The 23537-nt window shown below is 42.4% G+C and overlaps 1 long non-coding RNA gene and 1 other non-coding gene across 2 annotated transcripts; both read left to right on the plus strand.

Moving 5' to 3' along the window:
• Positions 1–2705: 2705 nt before the first annotated feature.
• Positions 2706–2812, plus strand: LOC135278130 (U6 spliceosomal RNA). Its single transcript, XR_010345688.1, has one exon. It is a non-coding gene; the product is annotated as a U6 spliceosomal RNA (small nuclear RNA).
• Positions 2813–4400: 1588 nt separating this feature from the next.
• LOC135277987 (uncharacterized) lies at positions 4401–23280 on the plus strand. The gene is made up of 3 exons (XR_010345513.1): positions 4401–4607; positions 19489–19579; positions 23129–23280. It is a non-coding gene; the product is annotated as an uncharacterized LOC135277987 (long non-coding RNA).
• The last annotated feature ends 257 nt before the right edge of the window (positions 23281–23537 follow it).

The raw sequence follows: 23537 nt of genomic DNA on the forward strand, positions 1-23537 counted from the left end.
GAATCATGCCTGTTCCCCTTCTGCCACGATTGTAAGTTTCCTGAGGCCTCCCCATCCATGAGAAACCGTCCGTCAATTAAACCCCTTTTCTTTATAAATTACCCAGTCTTGGGTGGGTCTTTATCACAGTGTGAAAACAGACTAATATATCCTCGATGTGAAACCACAGAGGAAGTCTGCTCCTCCCTTTTCAGTCTTCCCTGTCTGCCTGCTTCCTTCCTTGGGCATTTTCCCTCCAATCAGGCACCCTCTCCAGAGTCCTCTATCACTGATTTGCATCTTATTCTGAACTCTAATGATTAAATTTTTTCTCCCCATCATTTTGGAATGTCCTTCTAGCAGTTGTTGTTTTTCAGAAACAGTTTGGTAACCGATTCATTTGAGACATAGGTATAATAAGTCTCTCCCGATAGATCTATAAACCCTTGCATAGCTCCCTTTACTATTGTAAATGGAGCTCTGTGAGTAAGTTGTCTCTTTCCCTTTTCCACCATCCCAGCTACCCCATTTGGCTCTATACATCTAAAATTTAATAATTCTCCAGTGGAAAGAACAGGGAGACATGGAAAAATTAAGAAAGCTCATCAATGCATTGATTTCTAACAAAAATACAATAATTTGAAAGCAGAATATAACTTAAATGCTCATCAATAATGAACAGCTAAGTAAATAATGATTCATTATTCATACAACAAAAACGTATGTAGCCATGAAAAATAATATAGAGAAGAATATTTATTAACATAAGAAGATGTTCAGGGTACATTGTCAACATGGTTAATATGAAGATGTTATCAGATAGCAATTATTATATGATTTAACTTTTTACAATAAAAATGGCAACAGGTATTTATTGAAAAAATATGACATGATATTCCCAAATATGTGATATGAATATGACTTTTTATTCATTTTATACTATAGTAAACATATTCCTTTTGTAAGAAAAACAACACGATGTTGCTGTTTTTATTATTTTTAACAAAATATCCAAGCAGTCACTCTGCCTAATTAGAGAAGCAATGAAAGAAATTATGGCCAAGTGTTCTTTGTGACTGTAAATATCCAGAGGGAGGCCTGGGTGGCCCCAAACTTGAGTCACCACTCTACTTTCTTTATTCTACCTCTTGGTTTTGTTTGTTTTTGTTTATGAAGTTTCATTTGAACAGAAGTTTCTAAGGGCAGATGTGTGCCTGTGTTTTGTTCTGGTTTCTCTTTTAGAGAGTAGAAAGAGTTCTTATCTGTGAATAGTCTCTCATTATGGGCCAAAGTAGGAACGAAAACAATTATTGAGAGTCTTTGATGTATCAGATGTCATCCCAGAGCTGTCTCCAAATGTTACCCTGTTTATTTGTCATCACAGCTGTAGAAGCAGGAGTGACTTCTGCTCATTTTAAAGCACAGGCATGGAGGCTTACAAAGATGCAGGATCTGCCCCAGCTCATGCAGGCGGGCAATGGTGGGCTGAGAGCGGTGAGAACCAGTCCTGTCTTCTCCTCCTACCCACTGCAAGCAGGCTACCAGTTTGGCTGGGGGTTGGTGGTTAAATTGTATCCCCTCCACACCTGCAACCAAATTCACATATTGAAGCCCTAACTGTGCCCCACCTAGTAGCTCAGAATGTAACCTTAATATAACCTTATGTGGAGACAGGGTCTTTACAGAGGTAATCAAACAAAAACGAGGTTAATGAGTGGACCGTAATCTAATATGTATACTTACAAGGACTGGTAAATATAGATACTTACTAAATATATATACTTACAAGGACTAGTGTCCTTGTAAGTAGAGGAAATTTGGACAAAGACGCATCCAGAGGGAAGATGATGTGAAGACACAAGGAGGGGATAGTGATTGCAGACCAATGAGAGGAGCCTAGGAAAAATTTCTCCTTCTGTTTACTAAAGAAAAAATGGAGCTTTTAAAGAAAGGTAGTCCAATTCAGAAGCCTTACTGAGGACAGACTGAGGCCAATAGTCCAGGAGCAGCCCTTTAGAGAGGTTCTATCAGACTGCACCAACACAGTATTTAAGCCGATGCTTATATACAGGTGGTGGAGGTTTAGTATGTGCAAAATCACATCAAATTTGCCAAGAAGCTATATTAAAGTAAAGTTACGTCAAGGTTTGGGTATCACAGTATATCTGGTTATAGACTACAGACCCATAATCACTATTTCCATCAGATGTTGTTTTATACAACAGTCAAGGGCTAGGGTCATTTATCTTTCAAGGAATTTAGTGACCCAGGCAAGAGACATGGGGGCCCTGTGCTCTATCCTGTTTTGTGTTCAAAGCATCCTCCCAGAGAGCTGCACTTTGTCACAGCATCAGGAGCTTTGTGAAATTAAGCTACCAAGCAGAAGTGAGCAAATACGGCTTCTTGCATTTGCTCCTTTGTCTCACACTTCTCAGCCCTCAAAGGAGCCAGTGCTGCACCTGCCTTGATTTTGGACCTCCAGCCTCCAGAACTGTGAGAAAATTAATTTCTGTTGTTTAAGCCACTCCATTAATAGTCTGTTGTTTTGGCATCTCTAACAAACCAATAAAGTGAGTTACCTGGTGATCACATCAAACGTCAGTTGTGATGACAGAAAGGTGCCCTCAAGTACACAAAACAATTGGGGTCCACTGTGTGGAAGCAGAGGGCTTCAAGGAGTGAAATTGCAGAGAAAGAAGAAATGCCCGGTAGAAGAGAGGCCCCAGGTGCTCGCTCTGACAGCACATATTCTAAAATTAGAATGATACAGAGAAGATTCCTATGGCCCCCATGCAAGGATGACACACAAATTCATGAAGAGTTCCATATTTTTAAAAGTTAAAAAAAAATTTTTTAAAGAAGGGAGATCCCAGGAAGTCCTGCTGCCTCTCTGCCCACCCTGTGCAGGCCAGCTCTGCTACCATGAAGAAAATCACAGGGCCAAATGAGTCAGTCATGTGTATTGAGGCCAGAAATGCATTATTTAATTTGTTCCAGCAGATGTACCTTTTTAATACTGTTTTGTTTCAGGCTAAAATTACAATATTAAACTTTAGTATTCCAACATTAGCATGAGTTTGCATTTCTTGAATGTCCACCCACCTCTCGCCTCCAGCATATGTGGGATAGCAACAGGAGAGGGGTGGGAAGAGGACAAGGCTGTGGCTGCTGGTCCTATCTCTGCATCTGACTGGCTCTGTGACCTTGACTACATTGCTCCACTCCTCTGGGGTTTGGTTTCCTCCTCTCTCAAATGATGGAAATAACCTGGGTATTCTAGAAAACTCCTGCAGCTCAAAGTATTCCCAAGTCTGTGTATCTCTGGGGATTGGAGGGAGCCAAGAAGAGATAGATAACAGATGCCTGAGCAGAACTGGTATGTATCTGTACTTTTGCCATCATCAAAGGTTGGAGGGGTCTTGGAGAGCCGTGAACAAGAGCATCTCCAAGTGTTAATAGGTGTGTGGCCTCAACAGGGTCCCTCCAGACATTTAGGGACACAAGCAAAGAAAAATTCACACAAGCAAAGAAAAATTCATAAGCTTGCTCCTTATCCTCTCTTGTAAAGGATAAAATGTAAACATTACATGTATTCCTTTTTTTTTTTTTTTTTGAGATGAAGTCTCTCTCTGTTGCCCAGGCTGGAGTGCAGTGACGCGATCTCGACTCACTGCAACCTCTGCCTCCCAGGTTCAAGCAATTCTCCTGCCTCAGCCTCCTAAATAGCTGGATTATAGGTGCGTTCCACCACACCCAGCTAATTTTTGTATTTTTAGTAAAGACAGGGTTTCACCATGTTGACCAGGCTGGTCTCGAACTCCTGAACTCAAGTGATCTGCCTGCCTCAGCCTCCCAAAGTACTGGGATTACAGGAGTGAGCCACTGCACCCAGCCTCATTACATGTATTCTAAAAATTAAAGATTTTCTGACTGCAAAGTCCTGGGTTACTTAGTAAAGCTTCTGTGACTGTATATGTCTTACAGTATGTGTGTGTATGCCTATGTCACACACGTATGTGCCTCAGTTTCCCTGGTATCCCAAGAAGATTTTTAGTTTTTCTCTGGGGTAATTACACCTTGAAAAACCAGGTACTTCAGGACTCTTTCCTTTTCTCTACTTTGAAGTCCAGCTCTTAATTACTACTAGTGTGAGAGTGCAAGTCGGTGTCACCTGACTTAGTACTTGGGAGTTCTCTCTAGCAGCCTCAGGTTGAAAGTCTCCCTGCTGTGACTTATATCCTCACTCTAATCTATGCAGGAGGAATTTTTTTTACTAGGTCTTTAAATGAAATTAGATAGAGTTAACAACTCTCTCCTGGCACCTTCTTGTTCAGGTCCACCAGTCAAATCCAGCAGACTGCAAAAATACTAGAACCTTCTCCACTGAAAAGGGAATGCCAGAAGAGTATTATGACACAGTGATACTACTTGGAGCAAACATTGGCTTTTCTTGGCTTTTCAGCTAACTTAGAAATTCCCTGTAAAAATGCTTCTTAAGCCTTAGAAAAGAGAGATGATGGTCTTTTTCATATAACATAGCCTAACCAAGGGTGTGACATTCCATCATTGTCACCATTCTCTGTTGATTAGAAGTGAGTCACAGTTTTTGCCCACAATGAAGAGAAGAGGTAACTCATTGAGGGTCTCCTTTAGATGTGTCCACCACACCATTCTTCCTAACATTTTGTAAGACTGCTTGAACATGCCGGGCATGGTAACTCACCCCTGCAATCCCAGCACTTCAGGAGGCCAAGGCTGGCAGATCACTTGAGGTCAGGAGTTTTAGACCAGCCTGGCCAACATGGTGAAAACTCGTCTCTACTGAAAATACAAAAATTAACTGGGCTTGGTGATGCATGCCTGTAATCTCAGCTACTCAGGAGGCTGAAGCAGGAGAATCACTTGAACCCAGGAAGTGGAGGTTGCAGTGAGCTGAGATCGCATGACTGCACTCCAGCCTGCACAATGGAGCAAGACCCTGTCTCAAAAAAATATTATAAGGAAGCTTAGTTGGGCACAGTGACGCACACCTGCAGTCCCAGCTACCTGGGAGGCTGAGGCAGGAGGATTGCTTAAGTCCAGGAGTTCAAGGCTTCAGTGGACTATGATTGTGCAGCTGCACTCCATCCTGGGTGACAGAGCAAGATCCTGTCTGCAAAATAATAATAATAATAATAATAATAAATAACAGTAATAATAGGAAGAATGAAAAAAGATGGGGATAGAGATGAAACAAAATTGGCCATGAGCTTATAATTTTTGAAGATTTGTGTTAGTTATGCAGTGGTTCACTGTGCTATTTGGCCTACTTTTAGGTACATTCAAATTTCTGCATAATAAAAAAAACAACTGACAAGAAACAGTGATCAAGCCAGTAATAATCCTTAGCATATTTCAGCAATTCTACGTGCCAGGCACTATGCTAAGTGCCTCATTTACATCATCTCATTTGATTCTCACAACAACCATGTGAGAAAGCATTAATAGTGAATTTATTATTATTATTATTATTATTTAAAGATGGGGTTTCACCATGATGGCCAGGCTGGTCTTGAACTCCTGACCTCAGGTGATCCACCCACCTCGGCCTCCCAAAGTGCTAGGATTACAGGCGTGAGCCACCGCGCCCAGCCAATAGTGAATTTATAAATTAAAAACCTGCTTCTCTGATAGGTTAAATGACTTGCCCAAGTATATCAAGAACTAGATGCTGTGTTCTCACGAGTAAGAGCTAAACATCATGTATTTATGGACACAAAGAAGGGAACAACAGGTACCAAGCCCTACCTGAGGGCGGAGGGTGGGAGGAGGGTGAGGATCAAAAAACTACCTACTTTACTTAGTACTCTACTTAATACGGGAGATGAAATAATCTGTACCTCAAACCCCTTCGACATGAATTTTATCTATATAATAAACCTGCACATGTACCCTTGAACCTGAAATGAAAGTTAAAAAAAAAATCTGCCTACAAACTCAAAACAAACAAACAAGAAACAGATGCTGAATCCAGGTCTCCTTTGAGTTCAAAGCCCATATTCTTAATCACTATTTCAAGTTAACTCAGGAAGTATAGGCTAAGTGTCTATATAAAGCACTGGGAAGGCGACAACAATTAAAAGATGTGATGTTTGGTCTCAAGGAGATCAAGGCCGAGAAAATATTTGTTCATTGCAATTCTGGTCCTGGATCAACCACTTACAAATGAGGAGAGGCAAATTATCTCAACACTCTAGACCTTAGGCCCTTTACCTGTTTGATGAGATCATAGAATCCATTCTACAAGTCACGGAGGACAGTAGGGAAGATCAAATGAAGTCATGTAAATAAAAGCCATTAAGAACAGTAAAGGGCTGTGTAAGTAAAAAAGACAAAATGAAGCAACAATAATGGCAATATTGTGGTTGAAGATAAAAAGCTCTTAGCCTGCATAGAAGATGTTTAGTGTACTATACCCAGTTGTCCTAAGCCCCATGTTTCTTTCTTCATGAAAGCCCCTCATCAAATTCATGTATAGTGAGGCTGACCCTAAGAACATCCAGGACAGTGACATTTCAGAGGCATTGTGGAGAAGCTTGGTCATCTCACTGAAGTGTCTTCCTCTCTTGGGGCTGTGCTTAGCACACAGGAGAGCCACATATGAAGAGTGGGAATTATTTTTGATGTAGTGATTGGGAAATTGTGAGGTGTCAAGACCAGATGGTGTCCAACACACATTAATCTTTAGCCTAGGCAGGGCACAGTGGCTCACACCTGTAATCCCAGCACTTTGGGAGGCTGAGGCGGGCGGATCACTTGATGTTGGGAGTTTGAGTCCAGCCAGACCAGCATGGTGAAACCCCGTCTCTACTAAAAATACAAAATTAGCTAGGCATGGTGGCGCATGCCTGTGATCCCAGCTACTTGGGAGGCTGAGGCAGGAGAGTCGCTTGAACCCAGGAGGCAGAGGTTGTGGTGAGCTGAGATCACACTATTGCACTCCAGCCTGGGCAACAAGAGCAAAACTCTGTCTACAAAGAAAACAAACAAAAAACTTTAGCCTGATGTCCTTCATGACGTCCAAACTCCAGTTTCATCTCCTGCCACACTCATACCCCATATGATGTATACTCTTCACTCTGGCCTGACCCAAAATGCAGATTCCAGGATGCAGGCTATCTCACTGCCTTCTTACTCACAATTCTCATACCACAACACCCTTCCTCCTCCTCTCATCTGAATCTTACTTGCTTTTTGAGATTCAAGTCAGGTGCTTCTTAGGAAGATTTCCCGGATTCAGATCCCAGTTGAATTATGATAGTCTTCCTTCAGCTTCCATAAAATCTTGTAACTTCTAAACTGTGTCTTAGTAATAGTTATCTAGTTTAGCACTATGTCAAGAGCTACTGAGGGCATGGCTGGGCACAGTGGCTCAGAGCTGTAATCCTAGCACTTTGGGAGGCCAAGGTGGGAGGATTGTTTGAGGACACCTTAAGCCCGCCCAACGTGGGCAACAGAATGAGATCTTATCTGTATAAAAACCAAAACATTAGTCGGGCATGGTAACGTGCACCTGTAGTCCCAATTACTTGGGAGGCTGAGGCAGGAGGATTGCTTCACCCCAGGAGATCGAGGCTGCAGTGATCCATGGTCGTGTCACTGTACTCCAGTCTGAGCAAAAGAGCAAGACTCCACCCCCCAATAAAAGCTATTGAGGGTAGCATTTTACTTTCATTGCTCTACCTCTAGTGCCTACAGAAGAGCAGAGCACATAGTAGGTACTTTGTGTGATTACTTACTTATTGAATAAAAGGATGGTATATCACATAAAATAATTATTTAACCTACTTCTCCTTTTAAGGGAGATGGTTCTTTATCACTAAATGTTCTTTGCTGAGTACTACATTGGTTATGAGTGTGCAAACATGGACACGGCTGCCTCAGATCTACATTATTCATTGTAATTAAGAGGAGAGAGATTTGGAGGATGGCAAAATCAGAAACGGTGGAAGAGGGGTCCTCAAGGGCACAGCCATATTATTTTATGTAAGCCTGGCTGCTAGCATAGATTAACTTTGACATATCATTGACTTAATGAAATGAAAGTTTCTCACTCATATGAAGTTCAATTCTCATTTATTTCTCACCCATGTAAGCCTCCAAAAGATGATTCTGACAGCAAGCAGTAGAGGTGAGGATTGTTGTTTGGATTTAATTGGCTCCTTACAGTCATACTGAGAGCCAGATTGGTGGAGGCTTCAGTACCAAGAATCCCTGAACTTCAATATCCAGCCAGCAGGGGGAGAAAGAGAGAGAGGGTTGTCCCTGAGGAGTTTTCATGGGCCAGGCCATGTCACTTCCACTCATATTCCATTGGGTAAACTCAGCCCTACGGTTATGTAGGGAAATGTAGTCTAGCTACATGGCCAAAAGCAAGAGAAAACCACCTTTGAGGAACACATAGTAATTTCTACTGCGAAGGTTGAGAGGAGGGGAATGTCAAAAATGAACAAAAGCAAAGGTAAGACAGGAGGGAAAGAGGGGAAGAAATGCTAAGGGAAGAAGGGAGAAGGGAGGAAGCAAAACAGCGTGGAATCTGGAGTTTGTGGTGAGTAGTGTTACCCAGCCTCTGCTCCACTGTGCTGAAAACAACCTCCGTCTACTGCATGGTTTAGAAATGATTGTCTGTGAGTAGATACAGTGGGGAAGGGCCTAGCACTGAAGAATAAGGACAAAGCTAACATGCGGGTGTAGAATGGGCTATCAAAGCAATTGCGTGCTTTTTCCAATAATTTCATTTGTCGAAACACGACTGACAACTCCTTTTGGGTAACTGCCTCCAGAACCAATTCTCAGCCTTCCGAGAAAATCTCAGACGTTTTAGAAAGGAAAAGTCACTATATTGAGTCCCTAGCAATGGCATAGCCAAGATTAAGGCCCAGTCTGTAAACCCTGTTGTCTCTGTACTCTACTAGTGGAGTTAAATGTGAGAGAAGAAAATGTGAACGCTGAGCCACTCAGGAACTGAGAAGCTTTCATTTCCCTCATGTGCTTTCACTAAAACCTCCCATCCTCTCAGTAAGGTGTCATTATCTCCCTTTACAGATGAAGAAGCTGTAATTACCAGGGCCACTTCGCTGGTAAGTGGCAGTATTAGGAATAAGAATTCAGACTGCTAATAGTATTAACATTATAATAACATTTAACATTTATTTATTTAGCATTTCCTATGTGCCAAACAGAATACCAAGAACTTTACCCGCCTTATTCAATGTTAATGCTCAAGACAAACCTATGAGAAGTACTAGTAGTATCCCCATTTTGCAGATGAGGAAACTAAAACAGAGCAGGCATCATTTATCCAGGTGTTCTTAGCTTCTGGCAATGGGGCTAGTATTGGTACACAGGTGTTCTGACTATGAGTCTGTTGGACTAGACTCCTCTCACCCCACTGTCCTGCCCAAGCCCATCCCTGTCAATTACACCCCACTGCTTCCTGAAAACATATTTGCTATATGCAAATCCCCCGAGAAGAGAATATATTTTGGAGTCTTTATGTCTCAGAAGATAGCTTTAAAGTCCCTTTTACATGAGTGACCAACTATCCTGGTTTGACTAGAACTGTTCCAATTGGCTCTTAAAGTCTCTCATCCTGAGAAACTCTTCAGTCCTGAGCCAACTGGGACTGTTGGTCACCCTATTTCCCACTCTGAAATCTGTGAGTTTATACACTTTACGCAAGGCCCTCTGTTTTACCCTGGAAAGAGAAGAATTGATTGCACACACCCTCAGAATTTCACTTCTCCTCTCAATTAGTCAGACTTAAGTCATCTACCCTGTTTTTCTCCTTTTAACCTACCTCCTATAGCTGCCTAAGAAACATATGTGAAAAATTTGACACCCTTGGCAGAAATGAAAGTTTATAATATACTTAATGGCTTATGCAGTTTTATAGTCTATAAAGACTTTAATGAGGGGTCATTCTTCATTTTTAGTAAGTCATCTAAGCAGTGCATTTGAGACTGGGTAACATTAGAAATTAGCAAGTCCCCCTCTGGCCTGTGCTTTCCAAATCAAGAGAACTAGGAGAAGCCATGGCCAGAAGCAGAGATAAGAAGCATCTAGTGGGAACTGGGACAACTTTTCCAAAGAGCTTTAAACACTGTTTGGGGCAGAATCTTAGATTGCTGATTCAAATGTGGCACAAGAGTAAGTTAGCTTTAGAGATGTCATAGTCTGAAATAAGAGCATGTTAGCAGGGCGTCTGTAGAGGAGAAGTTTGCCTGGGTGGAATCTGAAATATGAACGAAAACTCACCATTACCATTAACCAGCTGTCTCACTTTCCTTTAATTTCATGTTAGGGTTTTGTTTCTTTAGCTTGCCACCCATAACAAAGTATTTCATCCTGGGGTCTTAATCAGCAATAACAAAGTGTACCACAAATAGGGTGTTTTGGGTGGTTTAATCCACACATTTTTTTCTGACCATTCTGGATACTGGAAATTCCAAGATCAGGGTGCCAGTATAGTTGGGTTCTGGTGAGAGCTTTCTTGCTGGCTTGCTGATGATCACCTTCTCGCTGTGTGCTCACATAATGGCAAGAGAGAAAGAGCTGTGGTAACACTTTATGGTAACTAATCCCATCATGGGGCCCTACTCTCCTGAACTCATCTAAATCTAATTACCTCCCATAGGTCCCACCTCCGGACACCATCATACTGGGGGTCTAAAATTCAGCATATGAGTTGGGGGAGGGATATGCACAAATATTCAACCCATGACGCCCTGTGTCAGGAGCCCCAGAGTCTTCTTTGCTCCGTCAGTAGCAAGCCCCTACCTGTGCAGACTCGTCCCAGACACGGTGACAGATCACGCTCTTACTCAAGGGGGAAAGCAGTTTTGTTTTAATAAACTTCATCTCTTAAGATAATTTTAGGCCGGGCGTGGTGGCTCACGCCTGTAATCCAAGCACTTTGGAGGCCAAGGCGGGAGGATGACCTGAGGTCGGGAGTTCAAGACCAGCCTGACCAACATGGTGAAACCCCGTCTTAAAAAAAAAAAAAAAGATAATTTTAAATTAAATATTAAATGCATAGAACAATTTTAAAGATTAACTTGACAAAGCAATTGTAAAGATAATGGAGCACTCTCAAACTCTTCACCCAATATCCTTTATTGTTGATATCTTCCATTACCATGGTACATTTGTCAAATCTAAGACACCATCAATGGTACATTTTTTTTTTTTTTTTGAGACAGAGTCTCACTCCATCACCAGGCGCCAGGCTGGAGTGCAGTTGCGCTACCTCAGCTCACTGCAACCTCCGCCTCCCGGGTTCAAGCAATTCTCCTGCCTCAGTCTCCCGAGTAGCTGGGACTACAGGCGTGCCACCACGCCCAGCTAATTTTTTTGTATTTTTAATAGAGACGGGGTTTCACCATGTTGACCAGGATGGTCTTGATCTCTTGACCTAGTGATCCACCTGCCTCAGCCTCCTAAAGTGCTGGGATTACAGGCATGAACCACCGTGCCCGGCCTGGTACATTATTTTTAAAGGAACTTTAGATTTTCTTTGGATTTTACCATTTTTATTTTTTCACAAATGCCCTTTTTCTGTTGCAAGAACCAATCCAGGATATCACATTGTATCTAGTCGTCCCGTCTCTTGACTGTCCTCTGGTCTATACTGAGATGGTCTTTACAATCTCAGTCCTGTTTTTGATGATCATTACAGTTTTGAAGAATATGAGTTAGGTATTTTGTAGAATGTCCTTCAATGTTGGGTCTATCTAGTGAAAAACACAGCTTTTATTTAGCAATAGATCAGCGTAGATTTTGATTCTAATCTGACGAGATGATCTATAGCATCAATAGGCTCCCGCCTCATTTCTGTGAAGAAGCGCCTGCTTTGTATATAAATGTCTATAATTGATCATTGTCCCTGTATCCTTAGTCCCTCAGTAATTGAGTAGCATTAGAGCCATAAAAATCTAGATCCAAATCTTGACTTCACATATATAACTTTGATCTAGGGTAAATCATTTAACTTGTATGAGCCTTGGTTTATTCTTTAACATGAGAATAATAAAATGTTGAGTTTATCGTACTGTTGTAAAGATTAAATGAGATACATGTAGCATTTAGGATGTTATATAGCACATGTGAGTGTTTAATGAGTATCAGTTTCCTTCTCCTAAATTTCTTCTTTTTGGTCACCCCAGAGTCTGCCTCTGAATATTGTTGCCATTTGTTTTTAACAAGAACATATGAAAAACACAGACTGGCATTACTGCCCAGCTCACAATATCCTCAGTATCTTATCCTATGCAATTCATTCCTTTCTTACAGTAACTGTGTTAGTCCATTTTGTGTTGCTATAAAGAAATACTGGAGACCTGGTAGTTTATAAAGAAAAGATATTTAATTGGTTCACGATTCTTTAGGCTTTACAGGAAGCATGGCTCCAGCATTTGCTGGGCTCCTGGGGAAGCCTCAGAAGGCTTTCAGTCATGGCACAAGGTGAAGGAGGAGCAGGCTTGTCACACAGAAGGAACAAGACAGAGAGGGAGGAGGTGCCAGGATCCTTTAAATAACCAGATCTCATGTGAACTAACAGTGAGATTCACTCTTCACCAAGGGGATGGTACTAAGCCATTCATGAGGGACCCATCTTCCATGATCCAAATCCCTCCCACCAGGCCCCACCCCCAATACTGGGCATCACTTTTCAACATGAGATTTGGAGGGGACAAATATCCAAACCATATCAGTGATAAACCCTGTCTCCCTAGTTACAGGAAGAACATATGACCTAAGTGAGCCAAACATAGGGCCTCATTTCTTTGGTTACATGGATTCATCCAAACCTAGCCACTTAGAATCCTTCGCTGCAATTTTTTCCTCACTGGAGTTGACAAAAGAAAGTTCATTCTCTTTCCTCTTTGGTCATGGGGTTGTAAAGATGAGGGGCTGTAGCAGTGCTTCCTGCCATGTGGAGACAGCCAGCCTGAGAGCAAGACACCAGCAAGCATGGAGAAGGGTGGCTGAGAGATGAACACAGCATTCTATGGAATTCTGCCTAGTACTTGGGTCCAGTGATTCCTGAGGTCAGTCCACCTCTGGCCTTTCCATAGATTGATGAGTTGAGGAAATCAATTGGCCTTTTGTCTTAAGCTATTAGGGGTTGTGTTTTTATAAAGTACAATTAAAAGGATTTCAGTTGATTGCTTTTCTCGACGCTGCTGCTTGCTGCCACCTACCACCTACTCTAGGTGCCTTGCTGCACAACCCATTGTCTTTTACTCACGTCTGCTGTGGCTTGGTTGGAACCAAGGGGGCCTCTTTCTTTGGCCCTTTTCCCAGCACTAGCTATAAGTTAACTGTATAAATTACTCAGACAGATTATTAAAAGTGCAAGAATCAAAAGGTGTAGGAGTTAGTCTGTGAAAACATGCTGAAAAGAAATGAAGCCACACATAATATCCAGCACGTAGCTGTTCAGAACGCAGACTCTGGAGTCCATTAGATTTGCATCCATATCCTGCTTCTGTCACTCACGAGTTGTATGACTCCAGGCACCTACACTCTGAACCTCAGTGTTCTCATTTGATTAATGAGGATAGGAATCCCTTTTCATATAGCTTTTGTGTGGATTCAATAAGATAACATGTTTGATGCCCAGCAGAGCCCTCACTATATTGCTGATGCTTAACTTCATAATGGAAGTTGTTAATAATGGTGATTAAAAATTTCACAAGACAACCGAACCCACCAGTCATTCTTAGCCTCATCAAAGGTGGGGTAGTCATATTAATTTAGTGTGAAACACACGGCACCACTTGTGAACTATCTTGCCAAAACATTTTGGAATAAGCTGAATCTTTATCAAATTCAGCCATGAGAGCTCACTTACAGGAAATACAGCATGTAATAAACAAGTTAATAAAACTACAAGAAAGCAAAGAGATATATCCAGAATGTGAGACATACTAAAGGAAAAATGACTTGATTTCAACAATAAATCAATAGCAGGGAGAAAACCAAAAGAGAGGTAGAGAGAGATGGAGAGGAAGAGAGAAATAGAAAGAGAGAGAGACTGAGAGAAAGAATAAATTGTGGTTATCCTATTATCTCACCATAGTATACTCAGTTGAGGGGTACTTGAAAGAGAACTGGATTTAGAACCAGATGATCTGAATTTACATTTTGCTTCAACTACTGTCACTACAAATAAACTTGGGGGACTCATCCAGGAGTGATAACTGAAGAGTTGCTTTGAGGTTTAAATGAGACCTTGTATACAAAAATGTGTAAACAAAATGTATGAATTGTCTCATCTAAATACCTATGCAGGGAGCTATTGCAGTGCACACCATTTCTCCCCCTTTCCTCATACCGTCTCCATTCATTTCAAACCTGTCCTCCTGTCCATTAATTCATTCAGTCAGTGTGCTTTTACTGAAAAGCACATGTGACTATCCCACGTGTGTGCTCAGGACGGAATCATTTATAAGGACAGTCAGGAAAGTCCCTGCTGAAGAGTGTTTACAATTCAGAGGAAGTGTCCCAGCCACATAACAAAATAAGCACAGAGGCAACAAAATGTGGCATAGAGTTTGGGGCAGGCACAGATTGAAAACCCAGTTCTTCCATTCCTGGCTGAGTAGGTCAAATCCACCCTTCATTCTCTTGCTCTCTTCCCTGGGAGACTGACCTGTGGAAACAACTTCAGGCTCTGATACCCTCTGGCTCCCCGCTGGGTTTGGCTGCCTGGACAGCAGACATAGAGAGAAGTGGGAAGTACAGTTTCCTCCCTGAGTTCTGATTTAGGACTGACTTCATCCTACAACCTGACTCTTCTCAAGGTGGCCTTCTGAACACAATTCTCTCCTTCCCTTCTCTCTTTAGTTCTTTGTTTCTATTTGGTCCTGGACTATGGCACCATCCCCTGTAGCTTCCTAAGGCTGCCCACATGTTTTTAATAATCCTCTGTTAAATTGATTGTGAAGTAGCCTCCTCTGTGTGAGCCATTCAGCTCCTATAATCCACAGGTTAATCCTGGGCAAGTCTCTTAAACTTTTTGAGCCCATGTTTACTGTCTGTCAAATGGAATTAAGTGTAATTCCTCTCTCAAGGTCCTAGGCAACTTCAGTTAAGAAGGGTCCTCTGGAATATGGAAAAGACTATATGGGAGAAGGACCAGGTCAGGGTTTAAATCTGATTTTTGCTCTTATAAACTCAGTAAACTTGGGCATTTTGCAACAAATCTCTTTGCAGTTCAATTCCTTATGGGTAAAGAGATTATAACAAATGTTTAATGAGATTTAGAGTTTTGGTTTAGACCCTAAAGATTTGAACATAGCTAAGTAGCCATGTATTCTAAAGAGAGGAGGTAGACCACTCTGCATGAGAACTGCCAGCCCATGACCAAATCTAATACTTTCAACAGCTTGTTTATGAGAAGACTAGCAGCTTCCTTAGAGGGAAAAACATTCTTTCAAAGAGGCTTATAATACTGCAGATAGTTTGCTTTCATTCATTCACAAACAAAGTGAAGTAGTAGGAGGCAGTATGGGAAAATCCTGGAGAGGGGATTTATGGCAAGATGGTAGACTGGCATCACACTCCTAGGCTGGATGCTCGCGAGGACACAGAGATCCAGAAGCTAGTTTCAAGCTACTCCAGAGGTGGAACATCATGGAGTTTTTAGGAGATCTTAAAATATATTCCCTTGACATTGAAAGCATAGTTTTTCTTCCTGGTGTTTGGCTGCAGAAGACTGAGGTTGGAGCTTGGCAAAGCTACCCACGATGGCCGAGCAAGCATGTGTGCATTTTGCCAGAACGGGCAAATGCCACAGAAGGAAGCCAGCTTAATTTCTCCCTGCTCAAGGGGACTGTGGTACCACCAGGAGCAGGAGCTGAGAGATGTCACAGGTTCACCTAACTCATGGCCAAGTCAGAGTCTCCGAAGAACTCCCATGAAAAATGCCAACTGGAAGAGCCAACATTTGGCTCCTACCATTTGGAAGGCTTTCAACAGTCAAGAGAGCACCACAGCCAGCAGGTGCCACCATCTCTCATCCGTCTACTGCTTCTATATTGGAAAATCCATCAGTAGTTAGGTGAGTAGGGTGGGAAGTGCTGTAAAGAGTGGAGAAGCAGACCCAGTGTCTTTACGCCTTTCCTGGCACCTGAGCCTCCAGACAAGCCTGAGCTGAGCAGATGGGAGAAGGCTTAAAAGGAATGAGATTAAATTTTTATTTAGATTGAATTGGACATTTTTTTTTAAGATGGAGTTTTGTTCTTGTTGCCCAGGCTGGAGTGCAGTGGCACCATCTTGGCTCACTGCAACCTCCGTCTCCTGGGTTCAATCTCCTGCCTCAGCCTCCCGAGTAGCTGGGATTACAGGCATACACCTCCACACCCAGCTAATTTTGTATTTTTAGTAGAGATAGGGTTTCTCCATGTTGGTCAGTCTGGTCTCGAACTCCCGAACTCAGGTGATCTGCCTGCCTCGGCCTCCCAAAGTGCTGGGATTACAGACATGAGCCACCGCGCCCAGCCTGAACTGGACTTTTAAAATACTTGCAAGTGATTAGGAAGCTACAGAATCTTCTCAATCTGCCATCAGGAAAGGGGAAGGCAAATGCAACTCTATTCATTTGAAGGCAATAGGGAGAAAAGCAAAGCTATTTCCTGATGGTATCACCCAGGTGCAACCTATTTTTAAGAAATTTATTTTGCAGAGTATGTGTGAAGAATAACTAAAATAACATAATGTAATATCTAGTATAGTGCATCCAGGATAATAATATGTCCTCATCATCATTGTCATTATTAACGATTTCATTCTGTACGTTGAGTGTGCAAGTTAGGAACACATGAAGTGTTCACATTCTCACACAGCCATTGTAGAAGGTGGTTGTCCTAGTGGGCTTCAAGGCCAGTAATCTGTGGCCCCAATGTGACCAAAAGGCTAAGAACAAAATACAAAAAGCCCATATAATCATTCATGATGATTATTGAACCAAAGTCTGATTGAAACTCACACCATCAGTTGGTTGCAGAGTATCAGAGTCACACAATATTTTTCAAATCCCTAAAGCAGGCCAGGTGTAGTGGCTCATGTTTATAATCCCAGCACTTTGGGAGGCGGAGGCAGGTGAATCACAGGAGGCCAGGAGTTTGAGGCCAGCCTGGCCAACATGCTGAAATCAGTGAAACCCTGTCTCTGCTAAAAATACAAAAATTAGCTGGGCGTGGTGGTGCACACCTGTAGTCCCAGCTACTCAGGAGGCTGAGGCAGCAGAATCGCTTGAAACTGGGAGGCAGAGTGAGGTGAGATCACACTACTGTACTCCAGCCTGGGTGACGGAGCAAGACTCTGTCTCAAATCTCCACCAAAAAAAGAAAAAAAAAAAAACCTTAAAGCAGCCCAGAAAATATTTTGACTATGGCTTCCAAGCCCACTATCAACAAATTCCACCTTACCTGTTAGTTTCTTCTTCCAGGAAGCAGAGTCTACCCTGTTATTTTGGTCACAGCTATTCTTTCAGAACAATCAGATTCTTTCCTTTGAGACCAAAATACCCAGGTTTCTATGTTCTTTTAGGTTTAATTTTTTTCCTTAGTGCTTTTCACCAACACTTTCATTTAACTATTATAGCCCCAAAAGGCAGGTTGGGTGAGTAAAACTCACCTGTCTTGAAAGGATGAGGAAACAGTCTGGGTCATGAAGAGACTTGTCGGAATTAACATGTAGGACGCTCAGACAGAGCCTGGCTAATGCACGATTTTTTAAGACAACCCACTCTCTGGTTTTACGCACTGTGGGTGACACTTGTGGGTTAACTTTTGAGCATACATTTGTGGGAGTACACATAAGCCCTCAAACTTTCTGTGTAATTGACGTGTCTCTTCCTGGTTGTATCAGTATTGGGAGGCGGATATAGTGATAGAGGGGAAGTGTTCCTCTTTAACTACTTCATGGCTAGCACAGTAGAGACCGCACAGATTCAGAAAGCAAACTGGTATCTGAGTCTTGGCTACAACACAGCCTCACCTACCATTATGCCTTCACTGTGCCACGTCATCTCTGAATGCAGTTCCTTCATTGACTCCGGGTAAGGAGTGAAAATCATATAAGCCATGAAAAAGGGAAGGTTTTTACATTTTCTCCTCTGATGTTTGCCTCAAATACACTGTGTATCATTTCTAGAATGTTTCTGTAAACCTTCCTGGTGAATGGCCCTTAACATTTTGGGATACATGCATAACTATGAAAATCTGCTGAAAGGTATGGAAAATTTTTCCAGAAAACCATGCCCACAGAAGACATAAAAATTGTGCGTAAATAGCAGGTTGATAAACACTATCCACGGAATTTTCCAGAGAGTAATGAACTCCAGGCTAAGAGTCTTGTTCTCATAGAAGTGACAAGAGCATTTCCTTCTGCTGCACCCACAGCACATTTTTAAAAACCAGAGGATCAATGAATCGAAAGTCATTCCTCTTTTAAGGGGTGCAGGAGGGGAGGAAACAAGATCACTTGGGTGAAAGTATCATTGAAAGATGCTGCATGTGGCCGGGTGTGGTGGCTCATGCCTGTAATCCCAGCATTTTGGGAGGCCGAGGCAGGTAGATCTCCTGAGGTCAGGGGTTCTAGACCAGCCTGGCCAATATGGTGAAACACTGTCTCTACTAAAAATATAAAAATTAACTGGGTGTGGTGGTATACACCTATAATCCCAGCTGCTCAGGAGGCTGAGGCACAACAATCACTTGAACCCAGGAGGCAGACGTTGTAGTGAGCCAAGATCGTGCCACTGCACTCCAGCCTGGGTGACAGAGTGAGACTCAGTCTCAGAAAAAAAAAAAAAAAGAAAGAAAGAAAGAGGAAAAGAAAAGGTGCTGCACATAAAATTTTCAATAGAATACTCCCTGTGCATTTTCCTGCAGCATAAAGCAATGTTTACTAATGCTGAGCATTTCAGGTAAATTTGCTTTGATCCCATCTTGGATTCATGACTGTGATTCACATTGATAAGCATCATTATAATGTATACTATGGACCAGACACCTTTGTCATCTCATGTATTTTATAGAAACATTTGTTTTATTTATTTATTTATTTATTTTTGAGACAGAGTTTTGCTCTGTTGCCAAGGCTGGAGTGCAGTAGCGTGATCTTGGCTCACTGCAACCTCCATCTTTTGGGTTCAAGTCATTCTTGTGCCTGAGCCTCCTGAGTGGCTGGGATTACAGGTGCCCAACACTGGCTTGTTTTGTATTTTCAGTAGAGGTAGAGTTTCACCATGTTGGTCAGGCTGGTCTCGAACTCTTGACCTCGAGTGATCCATCCACCTTGGCCTCCCAAAGTGCTGGGATTGATTACAGGTGTGAGCCACTGCTCCTGATATAAACTTTTTTTTTTAATATTTAGCTAACTTCTTAAAGGAAAGTTGCTATATGCCTTGTTTACTACGGCTTCTCCTTCCAGTATCCTTCCTCCTCCCCCATCATCCAGGTCAAATAAGAGAGTGATCAGCATGTCTTGGCAGTAGAGTAGACACAGGTTAAACAGAGCCCTTGCCTACAGCCTCCCAATCAAATCATAGGTACATAGCACGTGGACAGCTAGTTATTTTTTGTTGTTCTCTATTTGTTTATTTTTTAATAGAGATGGAGTCTCCCTATGTTGCCTAAGCTGGTCTCAAACTCCTGGCCTCAAGCAATCCTCCCACCTCAGCCTCCCAGAGTGCTGGGATTACAGCCATGAGCCACTGTGTCCAGCAAGAGCTATTTCTCAGAGTGAGAGGGAGTCAGACCATGGTTCTTTCTATTAGATGTTATCTTAACTGATCTTATCACTAAATGTATCAATTTTGGAGAAATAAGTGGCAGGAGGTATGGAGACAAGAGGGAAGTTATAGGCCTCTAATGGTGAGAAGAAGGAAAGCGAAAAATTCTAACTTTTTTTTTGAGATGGAGTCTCACTCTGTTGCCCAGGCTGGAGTGTAGTGGCATGATCTCAGCTCACTGCAACCTCCGCCTCCTGGGTTTAAGTGGTTCAGCTGCCTCAGCCTCCTGACTAGCCAGGATTACAGGCATACAGGCACACATCACTACGCCCAACTAATTTTTGTATTTTTAGTAGAGATGGGATTTCACCATGTTGGCCAGGCTGGTCTCGAACTCCTGACCTCAAGAGATCTGCTCGCCTCGGCCTAACAAAGTGCTGGGATTACAGGCATGAGCCACTGCACCCAGCCAAAACTTTCTAATTTTTATAGACTGAGAAAAGTTAACTGGCAAAAGGAAAGTAAATAAATCAAAGAAGAAAAAAAATCGCACCTTACCTGGAGTAGAATTGTTTAAGCACGCAGCTCCTGGCCCAGTGACACCTCAGCCTTGGAAGGCTCCGCAAACCCTGCAGCGAGAGTTTTACCTCTGAGAGGATGCTGTGGGGTGGCTTTTAAACCTTTCTTTGTAAAAATAAAAAGTAGGGGAGAGCGAGCCGGCCCTGTGGTGTTGATTTAATAACAGAAGTCACCTTGCTCCGTGAACAGCTTTCTCATCTGCTCTTTTCTCAAATGGAAAGTTTAAGACTAGTGTGTTGGTTGGAGCCAGGCACGGTGGCTCACATCGGTAATCCTAGCACTTTGGGAGGCCGAGGCAGGTGGAGATCCACTTGAGTTTAGGAGTTTGAGAATAGCCTGGCCATCATGGTGAAACCCCATCTCTACTAAAAATACCAGCGTATTTACTCTCAGATTCACACCTGGAGATGCCACCTCCCTCCCCCTCGAGTTTCACTAGGGTCAGGAAGCTTCCATGGCGCCCTCTCTGTCTCCAGGTTCATAGAGCACTCTCTCCTTCTTTTTCTGGGACATAGGGGTGACAGAAGAAATTTGCTCTTACTGGTTGGGCATAGTGGCTCACGCCTCTAATCCCAGCAATTTGGGAGGCTGAGGAGGGTAAATCACAAGGTCAGGAGTTCCAGACCAGCCTGGCCAATATGATGAAAACCCATCTCTACTAAAACTACAAAAATTAGCCTGGCGTGGTAGCAGATGCCTGTAGTTCCAGCTACTCGGGAGGCTGAGGCAGGAGAATTGCTTGAACTCGGGAGGCAGAGGTTGCAGGGAGCCAAGATCGCACCACTGCATTCAAACCGGGGCAACAAGAGGGAAACTCCATCTCAAAAAAAGAAAAAAGAAATTTGCTCATACTAGCCCTGGTACTGCCTCTTCTCTTGGGTTCCTTATATGCTGCTCACCACATTATAGACAAGGTTAAACTCTCTTCGAATGATACCGATCTGAAGGTGGTGTCTCCTCCCAGTACTCTGATGGATACCACTTCCTTCACTTTGCCTTAAATGATGCTTCCCCCAAGAGAGGGCCAGAGTCCAGTTCTGAGTCCTTTGTCTTCTAGCTGGAGTCTGTTGGTAGGATGACTGAGAATGAAGTTCTTATTAAAATAAATTATCCTGGGAGTGCAGGTCAGCTCCTGGAGGAATGAAAAGGAATGTGTGGCAGAATGATTTTCACCCCAGAGATGAGCATACCCTAAGGAAAAAGCTGAGACTGGTGACTAGGGACCGCTTCCATCAATTCTTCTGCCTCCCCAAATCAACCTTCCGTATCTTCCCCCCTGTCTAGATCCCCAGATCCTCCCACCCAGGACTCCTGAGAGCAGATCTGGGACTACACTGACGCTAGGGGGCTACAGATGACTAATGGGGAGCAGAACAGATGTTCAACTTCACTAGGAATCTGGGAAAGAGAAATTAAATACAATAATTATTTTAAACAAAAAAGGAATGCTTTCTAAACCAGGGCACATGGTTAGATTCAACATTTTAATGGAGAGACTTCTGTTTCAGCTCAGAATATAGAGGGCTAGAAAGAACATTGCTCCCATCCTTCCAACAAGAGATAAGTTGGACAAGTTGCACATTAAAAACGCTTCTTGAACTCATCAAAGAACTGAGGCCAGGAGGCTAACCTGAAATCTAAGGAGAAATGGGCAAAAACAGAGTGAAAACAGGACCCAAACATTTGCTCGTTTGTTAACTCAGGGCAGATGCCATGTAAGCTGGTAAGAGGATTCAGTTAAAATCACGTGTGCAAAATATACGCATATAATATGTGAATATGATCATTTAGTATGTAACCGTCTCTATAGAGAGACTGATGGATATATACATGCACATAAATGTGTATATATTCACACATGCATATACATGGTGCATAAATATTAACTTGACTTAAGGACAATGTAAATTATACCATGCTTAGTTCATTTCACAATGTGGGTTTAATAATTCTCCTTTATCCAGGCGTGGTGACCTAGTGATCCATTAGGTCAGCAGGTTGAGACCATCCTGGCTAACACAGTGAAACCCTGACTCTACTAAAAATACAAAAAATTACCCAGGCATGGTGGCAGGTACCTGTAGTCCTAGCTACTTGGGAGACTGAGGCAGGAGAATGGCTTGAACCCAGGAGGCGGAGGTTGCAATGAGCTGCACTGCACTCCAGCCTGGGCAACAGAGCAAGACTCTGTCTCAAAAAAATAAAAAAAAAATTAATTATCCTTTAGTCCTTAGTTACATTTACTATTTTTTAATTTTTAAATACTTCAAACTTACATAAAATTACAGGCAGTAAGACAAACATCCACAGAGCACCTGCTCCCCAGATTCAATAAATGCTAACACATGCAACCTCACACATTTGCTTCCCTTTCTCTGGTTGAGGCAGATCCAGAAACTTGATGCTCACCAGCCTTCCAGGGACCCAGGACAATGCCCATTTGTCTTTGCTGTCTATATCCACCTCACTATGCCTGGAACATCATCACCCATATTCTCCCCCGGTTCAGCAGTCCATCCCCTTCCTCTCCAAAGGGAAGCCATCATGGTGAAAGACAACATCAAAGTTCGTTTTTGCTTCACTCAGAGCTGTGGAGGTTTTGTTTTTGTTTGTGTGTAAGAAAAAAATCTGCTTTGAACCTCAGAATTGAAATAGAAATTGGCCTGTAACCAGTCTAAAATTGTGTGTACCCTGTCACACCAAGGCCTTAATAACAAAAGCTCTGTTCTTTGAAGGCCTGATATGTACTAACCCATTTGTTGTATTATTATGTATTTGTCTTGCCAGGAACACTGTGAGACTCCAGGGTGAGCTCGCATTTACAGACAGGAACTGAAGGGCTGGAGAGGTTACACTCACCCAGGTACAGCTGCCCAGCATGTCAAAGAGGAGTCATTCTAAAACCTGCACTTTAAAAAAAGATAAAGTTACAGACTGTCTTTTATTTTGCAATATCTAGGTTAGTTCCCTATAGGCCTTTTCTATGTTCCAGATGACTGAGGTTGAGAGGTACGTGACTTCCAAACTAGTGGGAAAAAGCGGGACTACGTTACTTAAATGAATGTTTTTTACAGCAAGGTCTTTAATTCCTGGATGTAATTTTCATTTTATTTTTTTAATTTAGATACAGGAAGGGTATAGCAGACGTTCTTTACTATTAATAACTCTCTTAGGTCAGTGCCTTCAAAGCAGCACC

The sequence above is a fragment of the Aotus nancymaae genome, unplaced genomic scaffold (genome assembly GCF_030222135.1).
Source record: "Aotus nancymaae isolate 86718 unplaced genomic scaffold, 86718_ANA_hifiasm-v0.15.2.pri h1tg000036l, whole genome shotgun sequence".
In the NCBI taxonomy this organism is placed as follows: Eukaryota; Metazoa; Chordata; class Mammalia; order Primates; family Aotidae; genus Aotus; species Aotus nancymaae.